At 41.4% G+C, this 20,529-nt stretch overlaps 1 protein-coding gene and 1 pseudogene across 1 annotated transcript in view; both read left to right on the forward strand.

The window, feature by feature from the left end:
- LOC128124192 (leukocyte immunoglobulin-like receptor subfamily B member 3-like) overlaps positions 1 to 20,529 on the forward strand; it is a 101,587-nt gene that overhangs the window by 54,697 nt on the left and 26,361 nt on the right. The window lies entirely within an intron of this gene.
- On the forward strand, positions 13,899 to 15,345 carry LOC128094663 (splicing factor 3A subunit 3-like; annotated as a pseudogene).

The raw sequence follows: 20,529 nt of genomic DNA on the forward strand, positions 1-20,529 counted from the left end.
TTTACCAGAGGCCAGCCAAATCTATGGACCCCAGACTGCACCCCCTGCTCTGGGCTCCATACCCTTGTATAAAACTTTGGGAGAAGACTTAAGCTTTATCAGAGGCCAGGGTGGATCTAGGGACCTCTAGCCCCCAAGACCCCAGAGGGGACACCCTACTGTACCTGAAGACATGCTAGTCACCAGAACCCTTGGCTATTTAGGACAGAAGAACAGAGAGGAAAGAGAAACCAAGAAATGAAACACCCATCCAACAAAGACAAACACAGGAATCAACACCTAGACCTATAATCAGCCCAAATCCAGATGCCTAAATGCCAATGTATGAAGACAGTCAATAACAGAAGGTGGAATAAGGCACCACAAGAACCCAGCTATCCTATGACAGCAAAATCTGAACAATCCAGTACTGCTGAAGCACAAGAACATGAACATAAAATGACTTTTTGAAGATGACAGAGGTCCTCAAAGAGGACCAACCTAAAGAAGGCCATGCCTCTAAAGGTACAAGAAGCTTACAGAACACCAAATAGATTGGCTTAGAAAAGAAAATACCAAAGCCAAAAAGGTCCTAACACAAAACATCCAGAAAATCTGGGACATCATGAAAAGACCAAACCTAAGAATAATAGGGATAGAAGAAGGAAAGAATACCAGCTCAAAGGCACAGAGAATATATTCAACAAAATTATAGAAGAAAACTTTCCAAACTTAAGAAGGAAATGCCTATGAAGATACAAGAAGCTTACAGAACACCAAATAGACTGGATCTCCCCTAAAAAAAATTCCCCTCACCATATAATAATCAAACCACTAAACATAGAAAATAAAGAAATAATATTAGGAGCTGCAAATGAAAAAGGTTAAGTAACATATAAAGCAGACCCACCAGAATAACACCTGACTTCTCAATGGAAACTCTAAAAGTCAGAAGGTCCTGGACAGACATTATGTAGACACTAAGAGACCATGGATGCCAGGGCAGACTATTATACCCAGCAAAACTCTCAATCAACATAGACAGAGTAAAGAAGATATTCCATGACAAAATCAGATTTAAACAATACCTATCCACAAACCCAGCCCTACAGAAAGCATTAGAAGGAAAAATCCAACCTAAGGAAGTTATATGCACCAACGAAAATACGGGCAGTAGACAGTACCATACCAACATATCCCAATGAAGGGAAACACACATGACCACCAAAATATAACAGGAATTAACAATCACCTATGTGATTATCTCTCTAAGAAGAGGAAATAACATGGATAGTTATGGATTGATGGAAGGGATGGGTAACTGATACAGGAGGATCATACAGGTGGAGGGTAGGAGGACAGGGTAAGGAAGGGAATATGGGGAGGGACAGAAACCTAAGGACCATTTAATGGGTAGTGTGGAGACCTAATACAGTAGAAGCTTCTAAAAATATTAACATACATTAAAGAAATCTGAATGAAATCAGCAAATAATGAGAGAGACAAAGCCCCCACCAGACATGTAATGAAATATTCAGTTTCAAGAAAGATCTAATTGATGTGTTGATCAACAGGGCTCTATGGAAACCCCCTAAACAATCTAGGCTATTTAAAGTCTATTGGTTATTCTCCACAAATTGATGATTGCTGTGGATGTGTTGCTTTGATTGGTTAATCAATAAAATGCTGATTGGCCAGTAGCCAGGCAGGAAGTATAGGTGGGAGAAGCAGAGATGAGAATTCTGGGAAGAGTCAGAAGTCACCAACAGACACAGATGAAGCAAGATGTGAAGGCAGAACTGAGAAAATGTACCAAGCCACATGGCTAACCATAATAAGAATTATGGGTTAATTTAAATGTAAGAGCTAGTCAATAATAAACCTGAGCTAATGGCAGAGCAGTTTTAATTAATATAAGCTTCTGAGTGATTATTTTATAAGTGGCTGCAGGGTCTGTGGGGCTGGGCAGGACCAGAGAAAACTTCAGCTACAGATGGTAATGCTCTATTGTTGAAGACAATACCTACATATTTCATCGAACACAGAAAAATCAAACTGGTGCCCACCTAGCAACTTTACCCCTTCTGACTAGTGTTTATAGTCTTTGAAGATGCTCTGCATGCTAACAGAGGAGAAAAGTAAACACAAACCAGGCTACAAACATTTCATTCTACAGTGGTCACCTTCCTGCAAGATGCACTGGATTAATAGTGGCACAAAAGTTGTAGAAGTAACCTACCACTGTCTGCTTGAATTTAAGGCTCATCCCATGAGATGGAACCCATCCGTGACACTGCTCTAGTTGCTCTAGTGTCAGAGAACCTAAGATGAAATCATCCATGGATCTATACTAGTTTGGTTAAAGGAACATAGCATCAAAATGATACTTAGACACAACCATCATCATGGAAACTTCCTCCTGTAGGAGATACAAACTAATACAGAGACAGTATACAGAGAGTGAGAGAGCTTAGAACATTTAGTCCTTAATGGAATGTCTCCATCAAATTCTTTCTGGGCTCAGGTAACTCTGAGTCATAGGAGGTGGAAAGATTGTAAGAGGCTAACAGGATAGAGCACAGCAAGGTAACAGTGTCTGTTAGATGCAACAGGCTGATGAAAATGTAGACTCACAGAGACTGTGTAAGAATGCATAGGGCCTGTTTAGGTGTAAGGCAAATGTGGTCCCAGTGCTTACCAGATACATGGACAGGAGCCTCCATCCCTGACTCAGAAGTTTTCTGCAGTTGGTAAAAGAAAAATCAGTTTTCTCCAACAGTGTTGCTGGAAGTCTCTGAGTCCGGCTAGCAACTCCCAAATACCTAGCAGCTGCTCCCCAAATAATTGACTTGGAGGCTTAATATTACTTATATAAGATTGGCCATTAGCTCAGGCTTATTACTAACTAGATCTTACACTTAAATTAACCCATAATTCTTATCTATGTCTAGCCACATATCTTTTCTCAGTACATTTTCATCTTGCTTCCTCTGAATCTGACTGGTGATGCCTGACTCTGCCCTTCCTCTTTCCAGAATTCTGCTAGTCTGATTGCCCAGCCTAATCTTCCTGCCTGTCTACTGGCCAATCAATATTCTGTTAAACCAATTCAAGTGACAAATCTTTACAGTGCACAAGATAATTATTCCACAGCACAACAGAGTCTTATTGGGTATACAAACCATACTTAAGGACAGGACTAATGCTGAGTACTAGATGGCCAACAGAATGGTATTTGTGGAGGATTTTTGCTTATAATGCTTGCCTGGGCAATTTTTTTTATATCTTACAGATATTTCAATTATATATTTTTTCTGATTTTGTGTTTCATGGGTTATCTGTGTGTGTGTGTGTGTGTGAATATGTGTGTCTCTGCATCTATATATATTTCTTACGATTTTTCTTTGTCTAATTTTTCTGTTTGTCTTATGCTATTCTGGTTTATTTGTTTTTATTTTATCTTCCTTCATTTTAATTATTTTATATTTTATGTGACTATTTTCTAATGAGAGAGAGAAAGACAGGATTTGGATTTGGGTGAATGGAGAGGTGTGGAGGATCTGGGAGGAGTTGGGAGAAGAGGAAACTTTACCCAGAATATAATGTATAAGAAAAATCTAGACAGGTCAGCCCTATACCTCCTGGGTGGCAGTAGCCAGCAACAGGCCCATTTAGCACCCTGTAGCCCAAGTGTGTGGGCCCCATTATTATGAACAGTTATGTGGCAGAGAAATGGGAGAGAAGGAGAAGCTGAGTGGTTTGTGTACTGTGTGGGGAACCAGAACTGAAGATGTGATGGCAGTGAGGAGCAGGTTGATATGATTGGCATATTCTGCCTCCTTGGACCATGTGATATCCAGACCTGGGTTGCCACCAAGGACCATGTCTTGGTCCATGGCCATACTGCAGTTGGGGTCTGTGTTGATATTCATGGGCCATGTTACCATCATCCAAAGCCATATGGATGCTCATAGTCTGGGCCCTCACCTGAGGACATCTCACATTTAAAAATTTTATCCTACATTGCTCAGTGATTGTCCTTGACCCTTTTTTTGTTATGTGTACACTTTAATACATTTTAAAAGGAACAGTATGATAATTATATGCAAAGTTAAAATACCCCTAGTAAAATGACCCAGCCATTTTATTCTAAAGTGTTTATCTAAGCATGAAAAATAAGGATTTGTAAGTAAATGTTGCTTTGATGTTCTGTTTCTCATACTCCAAATTCTAAATGTCCATCAATAGGTAAACTGCTAAACTGGTCCCTGGTGCATATGCCTGTAATCCCAGACTTGGGACACAGAAGCAGGTAGATCACTATAACTTCAAGGTTAACCTGATCTATGTGTGGAGTTGTAGGCTAGCTAGAGCTACAGAATGAGACCCTGTCTCAAAAGTAATAAAAGCTAAAAACAGGGGAATTTTAAAAGAAATTGTGGAATATTGTTACAAAGAACATGTTAATACAAAGAAAAGTTACTAATATTCCCATCATCCAACATAGATGAATCCCTAGAAAAGTGTGCTGTAGAAAAGAAGGCAGACAAAAATGGATGCGTGCTTTGTAATTCCATTTATATAAATTCTAAAATGTACTCTTGACCACATGTAGTGGAATGCATATAATCCCAGTACAAAATAATTAGAGTACTAAGTACTGTATTTAAACATACTTGTCAATCTCTGGCCCGTCCCTTCCCCCTCCCTCCTCACCCCCCCAGCTGAGGACTGAACCCAGGGTCTTGCACTTGCTAGACAAGCACTCTACCACTGAGCTAAATCCCCAACCCCGTTGTTGTTGTTGTTTAACATGGGGTCTCAAAATGATTTTCCTAGCCGGGCGGTGGTGGCGCACGCCTTTAATCCCAGCACTCGGGAGGCAGAGCCAGGCGGATCTCTGTGAGTTCGAGGCCAGCCTGGACTGCCAAGTGAGTCCCAGGAAAGGCGCAAAGCTACACAGAGAAACCCTGTCTCGAAAAACAAAAAAAAAAAAAAAAAAATGATTTTCCTTTATATCCTATGCTGATCTTGAACTTAAGATCTTTCTACCTCTGCTCTTCTCAAGTGCTAGGATTACAGGTATACCCCAACATGTTTGTTTTTTTTTTTTTGAGACAGGGTTTCCCAGTAAGCACCTTGGCTGTCCTGGAATTCACTTTGTAGACCAGATTGGCCTTGAACTCACAGAGATCTCCTTGACCCTTTTATATGCACTCCCTTGTAAGATATTACCATCTCTGGAGCTCCTCTTTAATTATGAAACCTAGTAATAGAAAAGTCTGATACAATAGCTCCCTTATGAAATTTCATCTTGGGATGATACACCAATGCCACAAAGATAATCTGAACATTTCACTGTGAGACCCAGGTGTCAGGACATCTCAATTATTTTAGGAAAGAGGCTGGACCCTCACTATCCCTTCATAGAGACATGCATGTGAGTATAGAGACTTGTCCTAAGCCCCAAGGAACAGAACCTTCTTGTCTCTTGCCCCTCAGCTTAGAAGGAATTCCCAAAGAAGTGTGCATGTAATCTGTACTTGGCATGAGCAACTCCATGCCTGCATCTCAAGATCTGAACCCATTTGGAGAAGGACATAAAATTGCTCATTGTACAAATCAAAAAACCCCAGGTACAGTGTGACTGCCAAGGGAGTCACACAAACAAAAAGCTCACACTCACTCAAGACCCAGTCACATAGATTCTTCCTATGACTGAGGCTGACTGAAGACAGAGACTCTCCTACATCCTACCATGCTCCTGTTCCTGAGCAGCACCAGGAACCATACTCTGGTGGATAGATTCAAACGGACACAAAAGATTGCCAGACTAAGCCAGCAGGGTCCATCTCACCATTTTGTGAAAGTCTTTTTTAAAATATATATGTATACTTGTCTCAATTTATATTACTTATGTGCAAGTGTCCATTGTACCCAGAAGAGGGCATTGATCCCTTGTAACTGGAGTTCAGGTGGTTATGAAACACATAATAAGGGTGCTGGGATATGAACTAAGTTCCTCAGCAATAGCAGTATGTGCTTATGATGACTCAGCCATCTCTCCAGCCTCCTGACATTCATATTTTAAAAATAGCATCATGGTACCTGGAAGACTTCTCATTGGTTAAGAACACAACTGCTATTCAGAGGGCCTGAGTTTTGTTTCCACAGCCACCTTTAACTCAGCACAAGGGATATCTAAGACCTCTGGCCTCAGAGAGGGCCTGCACTCACCTGCACTTATCCATACACATATATAAATTGAAAATAATAAAATAAATAATTTTTAAAAATAACAGAATGTATATGAATATAATTAACATGAACAGCTCTCTCAATGTTATTGAAAGTTATTTTTGTTGCATAATAAATACAAAAATCTATATTGGTTCTTATATATTGAATACACTATCACTAGAAGTGTTTCCCCTTTGGAGGTCATATTTACAGAAGCTTTGCTGGTGGCTTCATCCAAACATTTATGCATACATGAGATTTAGATTTTCTGCAGCTAGAGAAAGAGGACGAATGGCCCAACATAGTTTATGAGACAAGGTAACAGACTGATGACAAATTCTGATAAGGAGACCAGAAAATGGAAAAAAAAGAAATCTCTCACATCAATCTAGATGGTATCACTCTAAAAGGATTAATTTAAAAACATGTGACTTGGAAGACTCCAGAGGAATTGAACTTGACACACTCCTTTCTGTAGTTTAGACTTCATAATATCAGAAGGAGCTATGAATGCCACTAAGGAAAGCAAGGAATCAATAGTCCCACACAACATGACCAGCATGGCAAGATACTACTAAAGGTAAAATGAGAACACTCATGTCTGAGTGGTAGCCAACAACTGCCTAATTGTACCTAAAGTCCATTTAACAGGAGGGAAATCATACCTGATACTAGCAACCTACTCAACTACTTAGGGCTAGCAAGGTCATGGATGTTACAGAACCTATATCACCCATTTATTCAACCAGTGTAATTCCTAGGTACATTTTAAAATGTATCCTTATATCCACAGATAAGTATAGTTAACACCCCTTATCAAAAAAGCTTTTTTTGTAGCAAACAAGAAACCATTGCAGAAAAATAAAACCATCCATAATGCACAGATCATCTAAACATGAGGAGCCCAGCCTCAATAGATCATCCACAACATTACTTCTGCTCCTTTGGTTCAGGTAAACTCATGAAAATAGAGGAAAGAAAGATTACAGTAGCCAGAGGATTGGGATGCTGGCTGTGAGATTGTGTCTCTTAGAAATGAGAGGGAAGCTACATCCATGACATCCTAGAAAATATACCCACCTAAACAAGACCTGAACAATGAAAATACCAATAGACATTCTAACTCTAAAAGAGAATTGTGTTATCCCTGCCCCCAAATCCAGCAGGTCCTCCTGGGAATGCAGGTGCCACTCTGGCCAAGTAAGCAAGTACGCCAACTGCAGACCTTCACCTCTCTTTCTGGTCCTCCATCTCAAATCCCCAGGCTCATCCCCACCTCTGCAACAAAACACCTGCTGCAGTCTCCCTTCCCACTCTGTACCCATCTCCAGTGGATCCTACTGATCTTCCTCTCCAAACCTTTCTCTCCCTACTCTTGTTTTGTTCCAGCACCCAATGCTAGCAAGCACTCATTGGGAACAACAGATGAATCTAGTCATGGAAACCTGCAGGCTAAGAGCAGATCTTCACCCCTCCCTTCATTCTCACAAATTCAATCTCCCAGTCTCACCCACAAATATGCATTAGAACACCTGACGAGGCATTTCTTTACTTCTGCCCCACCCACCCCACCCCATCCCTGCCATTTCTAACAGACCACAGAGATCATCCCCTCCTAATCTTCCTCCCTCCACTCCTTGCTTTATCCTGCCCCTCAACTCTGAACACACATGCAACTCTGGTCAGGGATGCCAGTAGGCTAACTGTAGATCTTCCCCTCTACCCCCATTCCTCTATGTCCAATACCCAAGTCTCATCCCTAGCTCTCTATCAGGCCATCTGCCTTGGCCTTTCTTCACTCTATGGCCTCATTACAAGGGGACTAAATAAGTAGATCCAGTTGGAACACCTTTCTTTCTTCCCTGTTGTGAAGTGAGTCCACTTCCCCCCAGCAGATCTGCATACATAAGTGTTCTGTCCAAATACTGAGAGACATATTTTACTGGGAACCCTCAATGCCAACACCTATAAGAACCCCAGCAGATTTTTCTACTGACCAACACACAGACACCACACTTTCCTAAGAACCAGAGAGGAAACAGAACAAGGAAAAAACACCAACCCAACAAAATCAAAACCATATATCAGTACCTAGAATTACAATCTTTCCGATCCCAGTTGCCTAGTCTCCAGCATAAAAACAGTAATATCTCCATTGCAGCCCAGTAAATCCTACCACAGCAGGTTCCAAATATTTTAACGTAGTTGAAAAACAAAAGACCTTAAAACAGCCTTTATGCATATGGTAGATGTCCTTAAAAAGGAAGTAAATGAATGCCTTAAAGAAATCTATGAAAACACAATGAAATAGCGGGGAACAAAAGAATAAAACTGTTAAAGACCTGAAAGTTTATTTATAATCAATAAATGAAACACAGACTGGGGGAAATCTGGAAATGAAAAATTTAGGAAATGGAGCAAGAACTGCAGGTACAAGATTCATTAACAGAGTACAAGAGACAAAAGAGAGGATCTCAGGCATTGAAGACATGATAGAAGAAATGGATACATTGGTTAAAGAAAATGCTTAATCTAAAAAACACCTAACATGAAAAGATGTAATCTAAGAATAATAGAAATGAAGGAAGGTGAAGAAACACAGGTAGTCATAGAAGAAAATTTCCTGAAACTAAAAAACGAGATGCCTATCAAAGTACAAGAAGCACACAGAATATGAAGCAGACTGTGCAAGTAAAAATGTCCACACAGCCAATTATAATTAAACACTAAAGATGTAGAACAAAGAAAGAATGTTAATCCCTTACAGGGAAATTACCCAAGTAACAAATAAAGGTAGACCTATTAGAATTACATATAACTTCTCAATGGAGACTCTAAAAGCCAGAACGACATGGACAGATGTGAACAACCATGTGAGATCACCAGACTTTCACATGAAGAATTCACTCAAATTATCCTGTGATTCAAGTATTCCTAAAATGATTTTACCATCTCAGGAACTCACCATCCACTTAGAACACCTTGGAGCATCCTGGCCCTGGGTTCTGAGCTCACAAGTATCACAGTCAAACACATGGATCCTGGAAGGATTTCCCACAAAGTCAGTATTTCTACTTCTCAAACCATCTTGACATCTTCAAAGTTGCAAATGAACAGTGACTACTTTTAGAATCATCTTTATGTACCATAGATTATTATTAGACACATAGATAGATTGATATATCCCAAGAACTCAGAAGAATGATGGAAGAGTATACCTCCTGCAGCCCTGTCTCAAAAAAGTTAACAACAACAACAAAAGATGTAGACATCTCGTTTATAGGTGAGCACCCATAGCAAGAAATGGACTCACTCCTCAAAGGCCACACATGTGTGCCTACACATTTGCAAAGCACAGTGCCCCAAAAGCGATAAGGTTGCAGACATAGAGAGATTACATGGCACCTACCCTCACAACCAAGACAAGGTGCATCTTCACAAAGCTTCACTTGTCCTTCTGCTATACAGAGATCAGTTTAAGTGTCACCTCCAACTGTGACCTTCTCTGTGCCATACTTTAAATAAATCTGTAGTGGGTAATCATTCCAGCTTTGGTCTGGAAGTTCCAACCCCCATTGTGGCTTCAGTAACTGTCATGCCTACAAGGCGGGGCCAAGAGAGGACACTGAAGACCTGAGATCCAGATGCACCATCTCTCTTGGTGCCTGGACCCTGGACGCTGGAGGTAGACCAAGCAGAGTGCTCCAGAGAACACTGCTGGACTGTGCCATACCTTTTCCAGACCCTGTAAACTATCCCTTCATTTGTAAGTTATGCCACAAAATAAACCTCCCTTTTAACTATGTGGAGTGGCCTAAATAATTTCACCAATATAAATCCATACATTTCTCACCTACTTCATTACAGGGAACCACCATAAACCCACCATCTGGGCTGATTCAGGTTCTGTGATCACATCATAAACTCAAGTGACCATCTAATGTCATGTAACTTTGGTGAAAATACCAAACTGAAGAATAATAGGTATAGAGGAAAGAAAATAAACTCAGATCAAAGACTCAGAAAACGTCTTCAACAAAAGCATAGAAGAAAAATTCCTGACCTAAAGAAGGAGATACCTATAAAGGTACAAGGAGCATCCTGAACACCAAATAGATTAAAGCAAAAAAGAATGGCTTCCTGTCACATAATCATCAAAACACTAAAAATAGAGAAGAAAGAGTACTAAACTTCAAGTGAAAAGGCAAAATAACATATAAAGGCAGACAGACATATCAGAATTATACCCGACTTCTCAATGAAGATTCTAAAAGCCAGAAGGGCCTTGATAGATGTGCCATAGTATCTATAAGACCATAGATGACATCCCAAACTACTATATGCAACAAAACATTCAATCACCATAGATAGAGAAAACATGATAATGTAAAATTTAAACATTTATCTATCTACAAATAAAGCCCTACATAAGGTTTTAGAAGGGTGATCAGGAATGGGAGAATCAAGTGGCCATGGGAAGGGAAGAGAGAGTAGTCAGAGGGAATATGGGAGAAACAGTTAAAATTATGGGGCATTTAAGAGGTAGCATGAAAGTCTAATGTAATAGAAACCTCATAAATTATATACACATATGAACACACTCTAAATGAAATTGACAATTAATGGGGGAGACAGAGACCCAACTGGCCATCTCTTGTCACCAAACTAAGCTTCCAGTATCAGGCTTATGTTATATCCAATTGAGTCGTTAGCCAAAGAGGCTACACTGGTCAACTTGACCCAGGCTATTGCCAAGACTTTAAGCTGCTCTCAACAAAGTGATAGCAAAGCCCCATTGCTGAGGATAGCTATACAACTCACTGAATACAGAGATCTTGAGTGGGTACCACACAGGGCCTCTCCCCTATGTTCTAGCATCCTTGTTACAAGAAGGTACTCTTCACCCTATCAAAATAGAAGCATAATTACTAACCCATCCACAAATCCTTTATCTACAATGGTGTACCATCTGCAAGAAATGTTTGGACAATTGTTCCACAAAGCTTGTTGGAGTAACCAACCAATAACTGATCTGCCTTAATTCCCATTCCACAATATGCAACACATACCCATGACTGCTGGGGTGGCCAAGAACCTGAGACCTGATGGCCCAGGGACCTAAGGCAAAGCCAAATATTAAGGTCAAAAGAAAGAGGGAAAAAAGTATGTAGTAATAATATGACTCCTAATGATATTCTGCTCTACTCATAAATCAGTGCCTGGTGCAAAGAGTATCAGAGAATCTTCTTCCTCCAGAGATCAAAACAAATATAGAGACCCATCGCCAGACACTGTGCAGACAGTGAGACACTTTGAAACACTCAGTCCTAAATAGGATGGCTGCATTAAAGTCTTCTCCTCAGAACTCAGGGAACTCCATGGAAGAGGAAGCACAAAGAGTGTAAAAGTCAGAGGGGATGGAAGATACCAAGAAAATAAGGCCCTCTAAATCAGCATGAACAAAGCTCATATGAACTCACAGAGACAGAAGCAGCTACACCATATCATCTGCACTTGTATTATGGCTTCCAGCTTAGTGTTTATATGGAATTTCTGAGTATGTGGACAAATGGGTCTCTGATTCCTTTGCCTTCTATTGAGCTCTTCTCCTACTGTTGTTGGTCAGTCCCGTCTGACTTTGAAATGAAAATTGTTGTTTAATCTTATTATATTTTATTTTGTTTTATTTATGAAATTAATTAATCAATGAATGTAAAAGGTTAACAGCAGGATCAATCCTCATTTATACCTACTAAGAAAGGAAAAAAATTAATTTTCTCCACTGGAGTAAACCTGGGTACATCAACTACTCTAAGATAGGCCTAATGTCAGTAGTAGTTGATCACCAAAAACAAATGAACTCCGCAGTTTGCTTGTGTGCACTTATTTGGTTACAGTTTGGTGGGATTTTTTTTTGTCACTCCTCTTGTTGGAGTGATGTATTTTGTTTTCTATGTTTGGGGCTGTTGTTGTTTTATAGGGGTTTTTATTTGATTTTTGTGAAAGATCGTGAAGTTGTATGGGCAGGGAGGAGAAGAGAATCTGGATACACATGGGCAGAGGAAGAATATGATTAAAATATATTTAAATAAGAAAATGTATGTGGGGAAAAAAGACACTTTACTGCCACCTGCTGAACATGTCCCATAATAAACATACAAACCATAGTTCTTGAGTAGTTTTCCTCATCTGGCAACATCTGCATAGGTTTCTGCCAAGCCCTGGGTGTTAACAGAGAATTCACAAGGATTAAAGGATCTAGGCCATGTTCCCTGTAAACCTGTCCTAACCGCAGACCACTGATGACAGTGTCTGTCTACTCATTCACTTCACTTTCCCTGTGAGCATCCAGGTTTTCAGGCTATCATAAATGGCCATGGTGAGTGGATCCTTATCCTGCATGCATCCAGGACATGCGGACCTCATGCAGGATGAAGAAGATGTCTGGAAAAGTATGGAAGAAGACACTGATCCAACCTAACAGTAAATCTGAAGATACTCCATTTTAAAGAGCCTGATCAGGAATCTGAAATCCAGGCTAACACAGAGTGTTTAGATTGAAGCAGACAATGGATCTACTTAATCAACCAGTTGGAGTTAAAAATCATGTGTATCTTAGCATTAGTTTGCCATGGCTCATTGATTGATTTGATGAATTAATTCCCTGAATACCATTGCACACGAAACTGGAGTGTCTGGAGGCGATAGAAAGTTAGTTACGTAATTGGAAATTGTAAACTGACCGTTTTCATTCCCCAGCTGAGAACCTTCAGGATTTACAGTTCTGACAGCTCACTCCACTGGCATATAGCTCCTCTCTGGTTTCTTCACCCTGAGGCTTTTTAATGTCCACAGCTAAACCCATATCTATACTTTTCATGTGTAAAATCTTTGTCAAAATTAAGTCATTGGCTGTCCTTGTCACATTTACAAGCACTACCTTGTAAGAGATCACTGTTTCTGGAGTTTCTCTTTGACTATGACAAATAAGTAACAGAAAACTCTGATTCAGTCAGGTGCAGTGGCGCATGCCTTTGATCGCAGAACTGGGGAGTCAGAGGCAGCTGGATCGCTATGACTTCAAAGCCACCCTGGTCTGCATAGTTAGTTCCAGTATAACCAAAGCTACATAGTGAACCTCTGTCTCAGGGAGAGAGAGAAAGAGAGAGAGAGAGAGAGAGAGAGAGAGAGAGAGAGAGAGAGAGAGGGAGGGAGGGAGGGAGGGAGGGAGGGAGGAAGGAAGGAAGGAAGGAAGGAAGGAAGGAAGGAAGGAAGGAAGGAAGGAAGGAAGAAAAATAACTCTGATACAAAAGCTTCCACATGAGTTTCCACCTTGACATGACAAGCCAATGAAACAGGGAAAATCTGAATTTTTCAGTGTAGGATTGAGAAGTTAGGACAGCTCACCTGTTTCAGGAAAAAGGCTGAGCCTTCACTCTCCTTTCACAGAGACATGCATGTGAGGGTAGAGACTTTCCCTTAGATGTAGGTATAATTACATCTTGTCTTTTGCCTCCCATATTAAATGGAAATCCCAAAGGATGTGAGACTGGAATCAGCACTGGGGTAGGACGGTTCCATGCCTGAATCTCAAGGGCTGTGATACCTGGTCTGTGGCCACTGAAATATATCCTGGCCTTATTGCTGGTCTGAATTTAAGTGTCACATTCAAGGGAAAAATGGAGACAAATTTGGAACAGCAACAGAGCTATCATGATGAGAAGGAATGGCTCAGACATCATTGCCAAAGGGATGCTCAATAAGAAGTCCATGCTTCGGGACCAGATTAATCCTGATCACTTCACTAGGGCCAAGAAAAATATGTACATGGATGTCAGTGGGAACCTGAGGGATTTGTATGGTGATAAATATGGAATATGAAAGGAGGAATTCAATGCTATTTCAGGACCTGATGTATTTTCTGAATTCTATAATACACTCAAGAAGCTAAAAGAACTTCATTAGAAGCAACCAAATGAGATCTTTGCAATATTGATGGAATTTGAGGAGTTCCCAAAGGCTTGGGAGAATCTTAATGAGGAGGGATAAAACTTGGTGGAGTTCACAGATGAAGAAGGATATGGTCATGATCTTGATCTCCATGAGTGCTACCTCAGGTACATTAACCTGAAGGCATCTGAGAAGCTGAATTATATCCCATGCCTATCTAACATTGACAAGTTATTTCACATTCCTAAAAGAAGGAAGATTGCAGAGTACAAGAGATACCTGGGGATGCTGCTGGAATACCTCCAGAATCACACATTAAAAAGTGAAGCCCCTTCAGCATCAGAATTAGCTCTTTGGGAAGATTCAGAGCTACCTTGAGAAGAAGAGGAATAATGGTACCTTTCATGGATGGCTGAAAGAGACAAACAGTGCCTTCTCCCTTGCTGGAGCCTGTCTTGACCTCTCTGCATTCCCTTCCTGGGAGGAGTTGGCTTCCCTGGGTCTTGACAAGTTGAGATCCACACTGTTAGCTTTAGGCCTGAATTGTAGTGGGACCTTAGAAGAGCCAGTTCAGACTATTCAGCACCAACAGAAAGCCACTGGAGTCACTCTATACCACTCTGATTGCCAAAAGTCCCAAACCAAAGGGCACAAAGAGACACTGAAAGTAACAAAAACATTGCTTCCCTGGAAGCCCAGGTCTATGAATATGTGGAGATTCTTGGGGAACAGTGACAGTTCACTCATGAAAATATACAGCCAAAGCAAGCCAAGACAGGAAAAGAGCAGGAGGAGGAAGAGCAGATCAGTGAGAACTGAAGGGAAGATGAAGAGAATGAAATCATTTACAACCCCCCAAATCTGCCCTTTGGCTGGGGTGGCAAGCCCATCCCCTACTGTCTATATAATCTTCATGAACTGAATACCATCTACAGCTGTGAGATGTGTGGAAGCTATACCTACCAAGATCCAAAGACCTTCCAGGGGCACTTTGCTGAATGGTGTCATGCTCATGGCATGAGGTGTTTGGGCATCCCACACGTGACACAGATTGAAGATCCTGTTTCCCTGTCAACAAAGCTGAACCTGCAGAAGGCTTCAGAACAATGGAAGACTGACAGCTGGGATAAATATGAAGACTCCAGAGGAAACCTTTTGGATAGGAAGGCATACTAGACTCTGAAATGACAAAGACTGCTCTAGTGGTGGGCAGTGCACATGTTTCCCTGAGATCTCCCTCTTCTATTTTTCCCAACTAAAGGCTTGTAAAGAGTGGGGGGGCATTTATTTCTTTAACCAAGGGTCTTACTCCATTCCAGAAAGAAGCACTAGTGCTTGATAAATTTGCATCACTGTAACGATGTATTAACAGCATTTGTGCATTTTGTCTTCTAATTTCTGGGGTTCTGAGGGAAGCGATTTGCCTTCATTTCTAAAGGGAACTCAATGGCTCACTATTGATAGAAAAAGGTACTCTGGCATGGAGAGCTGTGACTTAGGAGAACCAACACTGACAGATGAGGGGACACTCGGTGGTCCCATAGCCAGCCCTCCCCTCAGGAGAGAAAGCATCTTTTTTTTTTTTCAGGAATCCCGAAACGCCAAAGTAGATAGTCAGATCAAACATGGCCATCATGCCAGTACCAAAGAGAGTTGGTGGAGAGCTCTTCCAGCCTTAGGTGACTCACTGGGAGTATCTGACTTCCCTTCTATCCCAGGTTTGTAATTGATAAGCTGGTAGTTGGCTATTTCCTCTGAATTTTTCTTTTGTGTAAGGGGAAGCCTCTCTCCTTCCCACCTCTGCAGCTAAACATCTTCATAAATTCTCTTTCCTTGGCTTCCATTCTTTCTCAGCCATAGACCCTCATCTCACACTTCAGATTCTGTCTTAATGCATCAGATACTAATGCTCAGGGGAGAAAATGTACCTGATTCCATATAAGGTACCAGCGTAGTATTTATGAATGCTCTTCCCAAGCAGGTAGTAATACCCCTCCTGCCTTCCTCTGGACAATATGATGGTAACTACCTTCCTTTCAGGTTAGTGTGAAGGTCAGCCAGTTCAATGGCGTGGAAGGAGTGTCTTCTGATTTATAACTCTGGGGATTAAGAAAGCGTGCTGCTTAGGCATCCTCTTTTTCTCCATTCCTCCCTTCACATTCTGACATTAACTCCAAACAGTCTTCACCTGAGCTGTTTCTGTCACTGTTCCTAAGGATTGACACAGTTTAGGCTCAGTGAGGACTCAAGACATTGTCTATACTCTCAAACCATCCACTTAGCACATTGCCCCAAGCAAAACACAGAGCAAGTCTCAGCCTTAGAAAGATGAGCTCACAGCTAGAATCAGCTCAGACCACAGTGGAAGGAAACTCACATTCAGTAAATGAAAGGAGAAATGGGACCTCTCATAGCTTCATAGGAATTAAACAGCACATTTTCAACAACTGGCGGGTGAGGGAAAGAATTAAATAAAATCAGGTCAGTGAGGAGGTGATCCAACAAGAGAGGGTGAGGGATAATTGGAATGTTGGAAATATGGACATGAAGAAAACACAATATACACAGGTATTAAATTTTCAAACACTTAAAAATGTAAACCCCTGACTTGGTGTGGTGGCTCACAGCTTGAATCCTAGCACTTTGGAAACAGAGGCAGAAGGATCTTTGAGAATTCCAGAGTTGCCTGGTTTACATAACCAGCTCTGGCACAGACAGGGATACACAGAGAAAGCCTGTCTGAAAACAATAACAGAAATAATTAAACCCACAAACGTAAGAAATAGATAACAATGGAAAAATTAAAAGTAATATCAGAAATGGAAAAACCATGAAGTAGAGCTGGGGTGTGACTCAGGGGTAGAATAAGTTTTTAGGATACTAGAAGCCCTCCATCATGCCCTAGTACCAAAAGTAAAAGGAAATAAAATACTTCAACTGAGCTCTTTTTCTCTTTAACTAGGTATCCAAGCAGATACTAACATGCAGAATTTCACCAAGGCCATAAATGACAAGACCATCACACTCTAGGTATATCCCAGTCAAACCATTTCAAATGTCATGTTAAATTCCAAGACCTGGAAGGCATCCCACCTAACCAGCACAACTGATATTTGCAGCCCAGCAGATGGAAGGTGGCTGCATCAAGGCCAACTACATCATCTAGAAAGATTCTGCCCTGATCCTGGAACGGCACCTTCATGGTAGCATCTTACAGCCATCCCTTCGTCAGCTTGTCTATGAGTACAGCTACAACAAGATGATACAGTGCTGCCCACAAGTCCTGCTCACACCTGCACCCTTGTGTGCTCAACTGGCACAAGAGGAAGGGTGGCCACGTGAACAAACTGAGCCTCAAAAATGTCAAACAAATTATGGCTTTGCTTGGTCTGGGATCCCCTGGAAACTAGTAAATTTTTGCTTTTCTGAAGCAGAAAGAAAAAGGAAAGTGGAGATGGTAAGCGCTATGGATTCTGTGGATCAGAGTCAGGTCTTAAGACTTGTCTGCAGGCATGTGTACACTGAGGCACCTCACTAGTCCAGAAAAGAAAGTAGGAAATAGTCTTGAATGCATTGGCACAGGATACCATTTCCTAAATCTAACACCAGTAGCATAGACACTGAAAGCAGCAATTAATAAAGGGGACCTCCTGAAACTGAAAAGCTTCTGTAAGGCAAAGGACACAGTAAATAAGACAAAATGACAGCCTACAAAATGGGAAAATATTTTCACCAACCCCACATCTGTGAGAGGGCTGATCTCCAAAATATATAAGGAACTCAAGAAACTAGACATCAAAATAATAAACAATCCCATTAAAAATGGGCTATAGAGCTATAGAGAGAATTCTCAAAGGAAGAATTTCAAATGGTTGGAAGACATTTAAGGAATTGTTCAGCATCCTTAGTCATCAGGGAGCTACATATCAAAATGACTCTAAAATACCATCTTACACCTGTCAGAATGGCTAAGATCAAAAGCACCACAGACAGCTTATGTTGGAGAGGATATGGAGCAAGGAGAACACTCTTCCACCATTGGTGGGAGTGCAAACTTTGGAAATCAGTGTGGCAGTTCCTCAGAAAACTGGGAATCAGTCTTCCTCAAGACCCAGCTATATCACTCTTGGGAATGTTCAATCATACCACAGGGATATATGCTCAACTATGTTCATAGCAGCATTATTCATAATAGCCAGAACCTGGAAACAACCTAGATGGATGCCCTTCAACTGAAGACTGATTAAGAAAATGTGGTACATATACACAATGGAGTACTACTCAGCAGAGAAAAACAGTGACATCATGAGGTTTGCAGGCAAATGGATGGAACTAGAAAATAGCATCCTGAGTGAGGTAACCCAAACCCAGAAGGACAAACATGGTATGTACTCACTCACAAGTGGATACTATCTGTAGAACAAAATATAACCAGACAACAACCCACAACTCTAGAGAAGCTAGTTAACAAGGAAGACCCAAAGAGGGACACATGGATCACCCTGGGAAGGAGAAACAGATGAGATCTCCATGAGAAAACTGGGGATGAGGGGTGGGCAATGGAGGGTAGGGGATAGGGGATGAGAACGTAAATGAATGGGATGGTTGAGCTGGAACAGGGATGGAGTGGGAAAGCAATGAAAGAGATACCAAGATAGATACTATGATAAAATACCATATTATAGGGATAGAGAAACCTGGTGCTAGGGAAGTTGTCAGGAATCCCCAAGCATGACCCCAGCTTGGTCTACTAGAAATAGTGGAGAGGGTACCTGAACTGAACTGGCTTACCCCAATGATCAGACCAGAGAGTTCCCTGACTGTCATCACAGAGATCTTCTCCAATGACCGGTGGAAGCAGATGCAGAGATGCACAACCAAACACCAGGCAGAGCTCCAGGGGTCCAGTCAAAGAGAGAGAAGAGGGATTCTCTGGCAAGTGCATCAGGATCATGATGGGGAAACCTGCAGAGACAACCAAACCAAACAAGTGGGAACTCATGAAAGTTGGATCAATGGCTGTGGAGCCTGTGTGGGACTGGACTAGGCCCTCTCCTTAGAGAGACAGTGGTGTAGCTTGATCTGCTTGGGGTGCCCTCTGGCTGTAGGATCAGAATCCATCCCTGGTGCATGAGGGGGTTTTTTGGAGCCCACTACCTATGATGGGGAACCTCACCTCGGTGGTGTAGCCTTGAGGAAGAGGGAAGGGCTTGGACTTGCCTCTACTGGATGTGTCTCTCCATCTTGCCTTCTTGGTGGGGGGATAAGGGGGTAGGTTGGGAGGGTGAGGTTGGAGGGGTGGGAGGAGAGAAGAGGGGAATCTTCGATTGATGTATAAAATGAATGAAAAAATTTCTTAATAGAAAAAAAGACTATAAATAATTTTTAAAAAGAAAAAAAAGAGTTATGCAAGCCCTAGATGACTCTCTGGGGAAGCTGACCTCCCTTCTTGCCTGGGTTTGTGATTTCTAACTGGCAATTTCCTTACCCTTCTGACTTCCTCATTTCTGGCACAGGAAGCCCCGCCTACTCCCTCCTCTTCTTCCACACTTCTGACTCTGCTTCTTTCCCTCTGTTACTTTTCTATCTGGGCCACAGTTCCTGATATCACACTGCAGATAATGTCTCAATGCCCTCAGCACTAATGCTCAGGGAATCACATAATCTGGCTGCTCTGTAAGGTACAAGAATATCATTTGCTGACTTTCAAACTGAAGATGGCATTAATCTATATCCACCCCTCCTTGGAGTACAACAAAGGCAGTGCCCTGTCTTTCAGGGTTACTGTGAGAATCAACTAGTTCAGTGGCATGGGAGGATTCATATATAGATTCTTATTTCTGAGCATACGAATCAGGGTGGGAGAGTGCATTGGTTAGTTTTTTCATCTTGAGGTAGACTAAAGTCCTTGGGAAATAGGCAACCTCACCTGAGGATGTGCTTTGATCAAATTACATGTTAGTCATGTCTGTGGGCAATTTCTTGATTAATGATTCTAAGAGATGTCAGAACCTGATGCTACCCTCTCAGAGGACAACATATGGAAGCAAAGTTTGGGACTCCTGACACAGTCACTTGCATCTGAGCCAGAATGTAGTTCGCTGACTTAGGTATACAGAGAGGGTCTATAATTTCACAGATAATGGGCATCTTTGCTGGATCCATCCAGCCCTTTCTCTTCTGGTTCACTTTGGTGGTGTTCATTGCTCCTTGAACAGCTTCATGCAGAAGAGTCTGAAGCGTTACTAAGTATTGGTAATGGTTGACGACAGGACAACCATTTCTTCCCTGAGGCAGAGACAATAGATTCTGCTCATGCTTCAATTAGCAACCTGTTCCCCTCACCATGTCGCATGACTT

The sequence above is a fragment of the Peromyscus californicus genome, unplaced genomic scaffold (assembly GCF_007827085.1).
Source record: "Peromyscus californicus insignis strain IS unplaced genomic scaffold, ASM782708v3 Scaffold_4__1_contigs__length_199733344, whole genome shotgun sequence".
Lineage (NCBI taxonomy): Eukaryota > Metazoa > Chordata > Mammalia > Rodentia > Cricetidae > Peromyscus > Peromyscus californicus.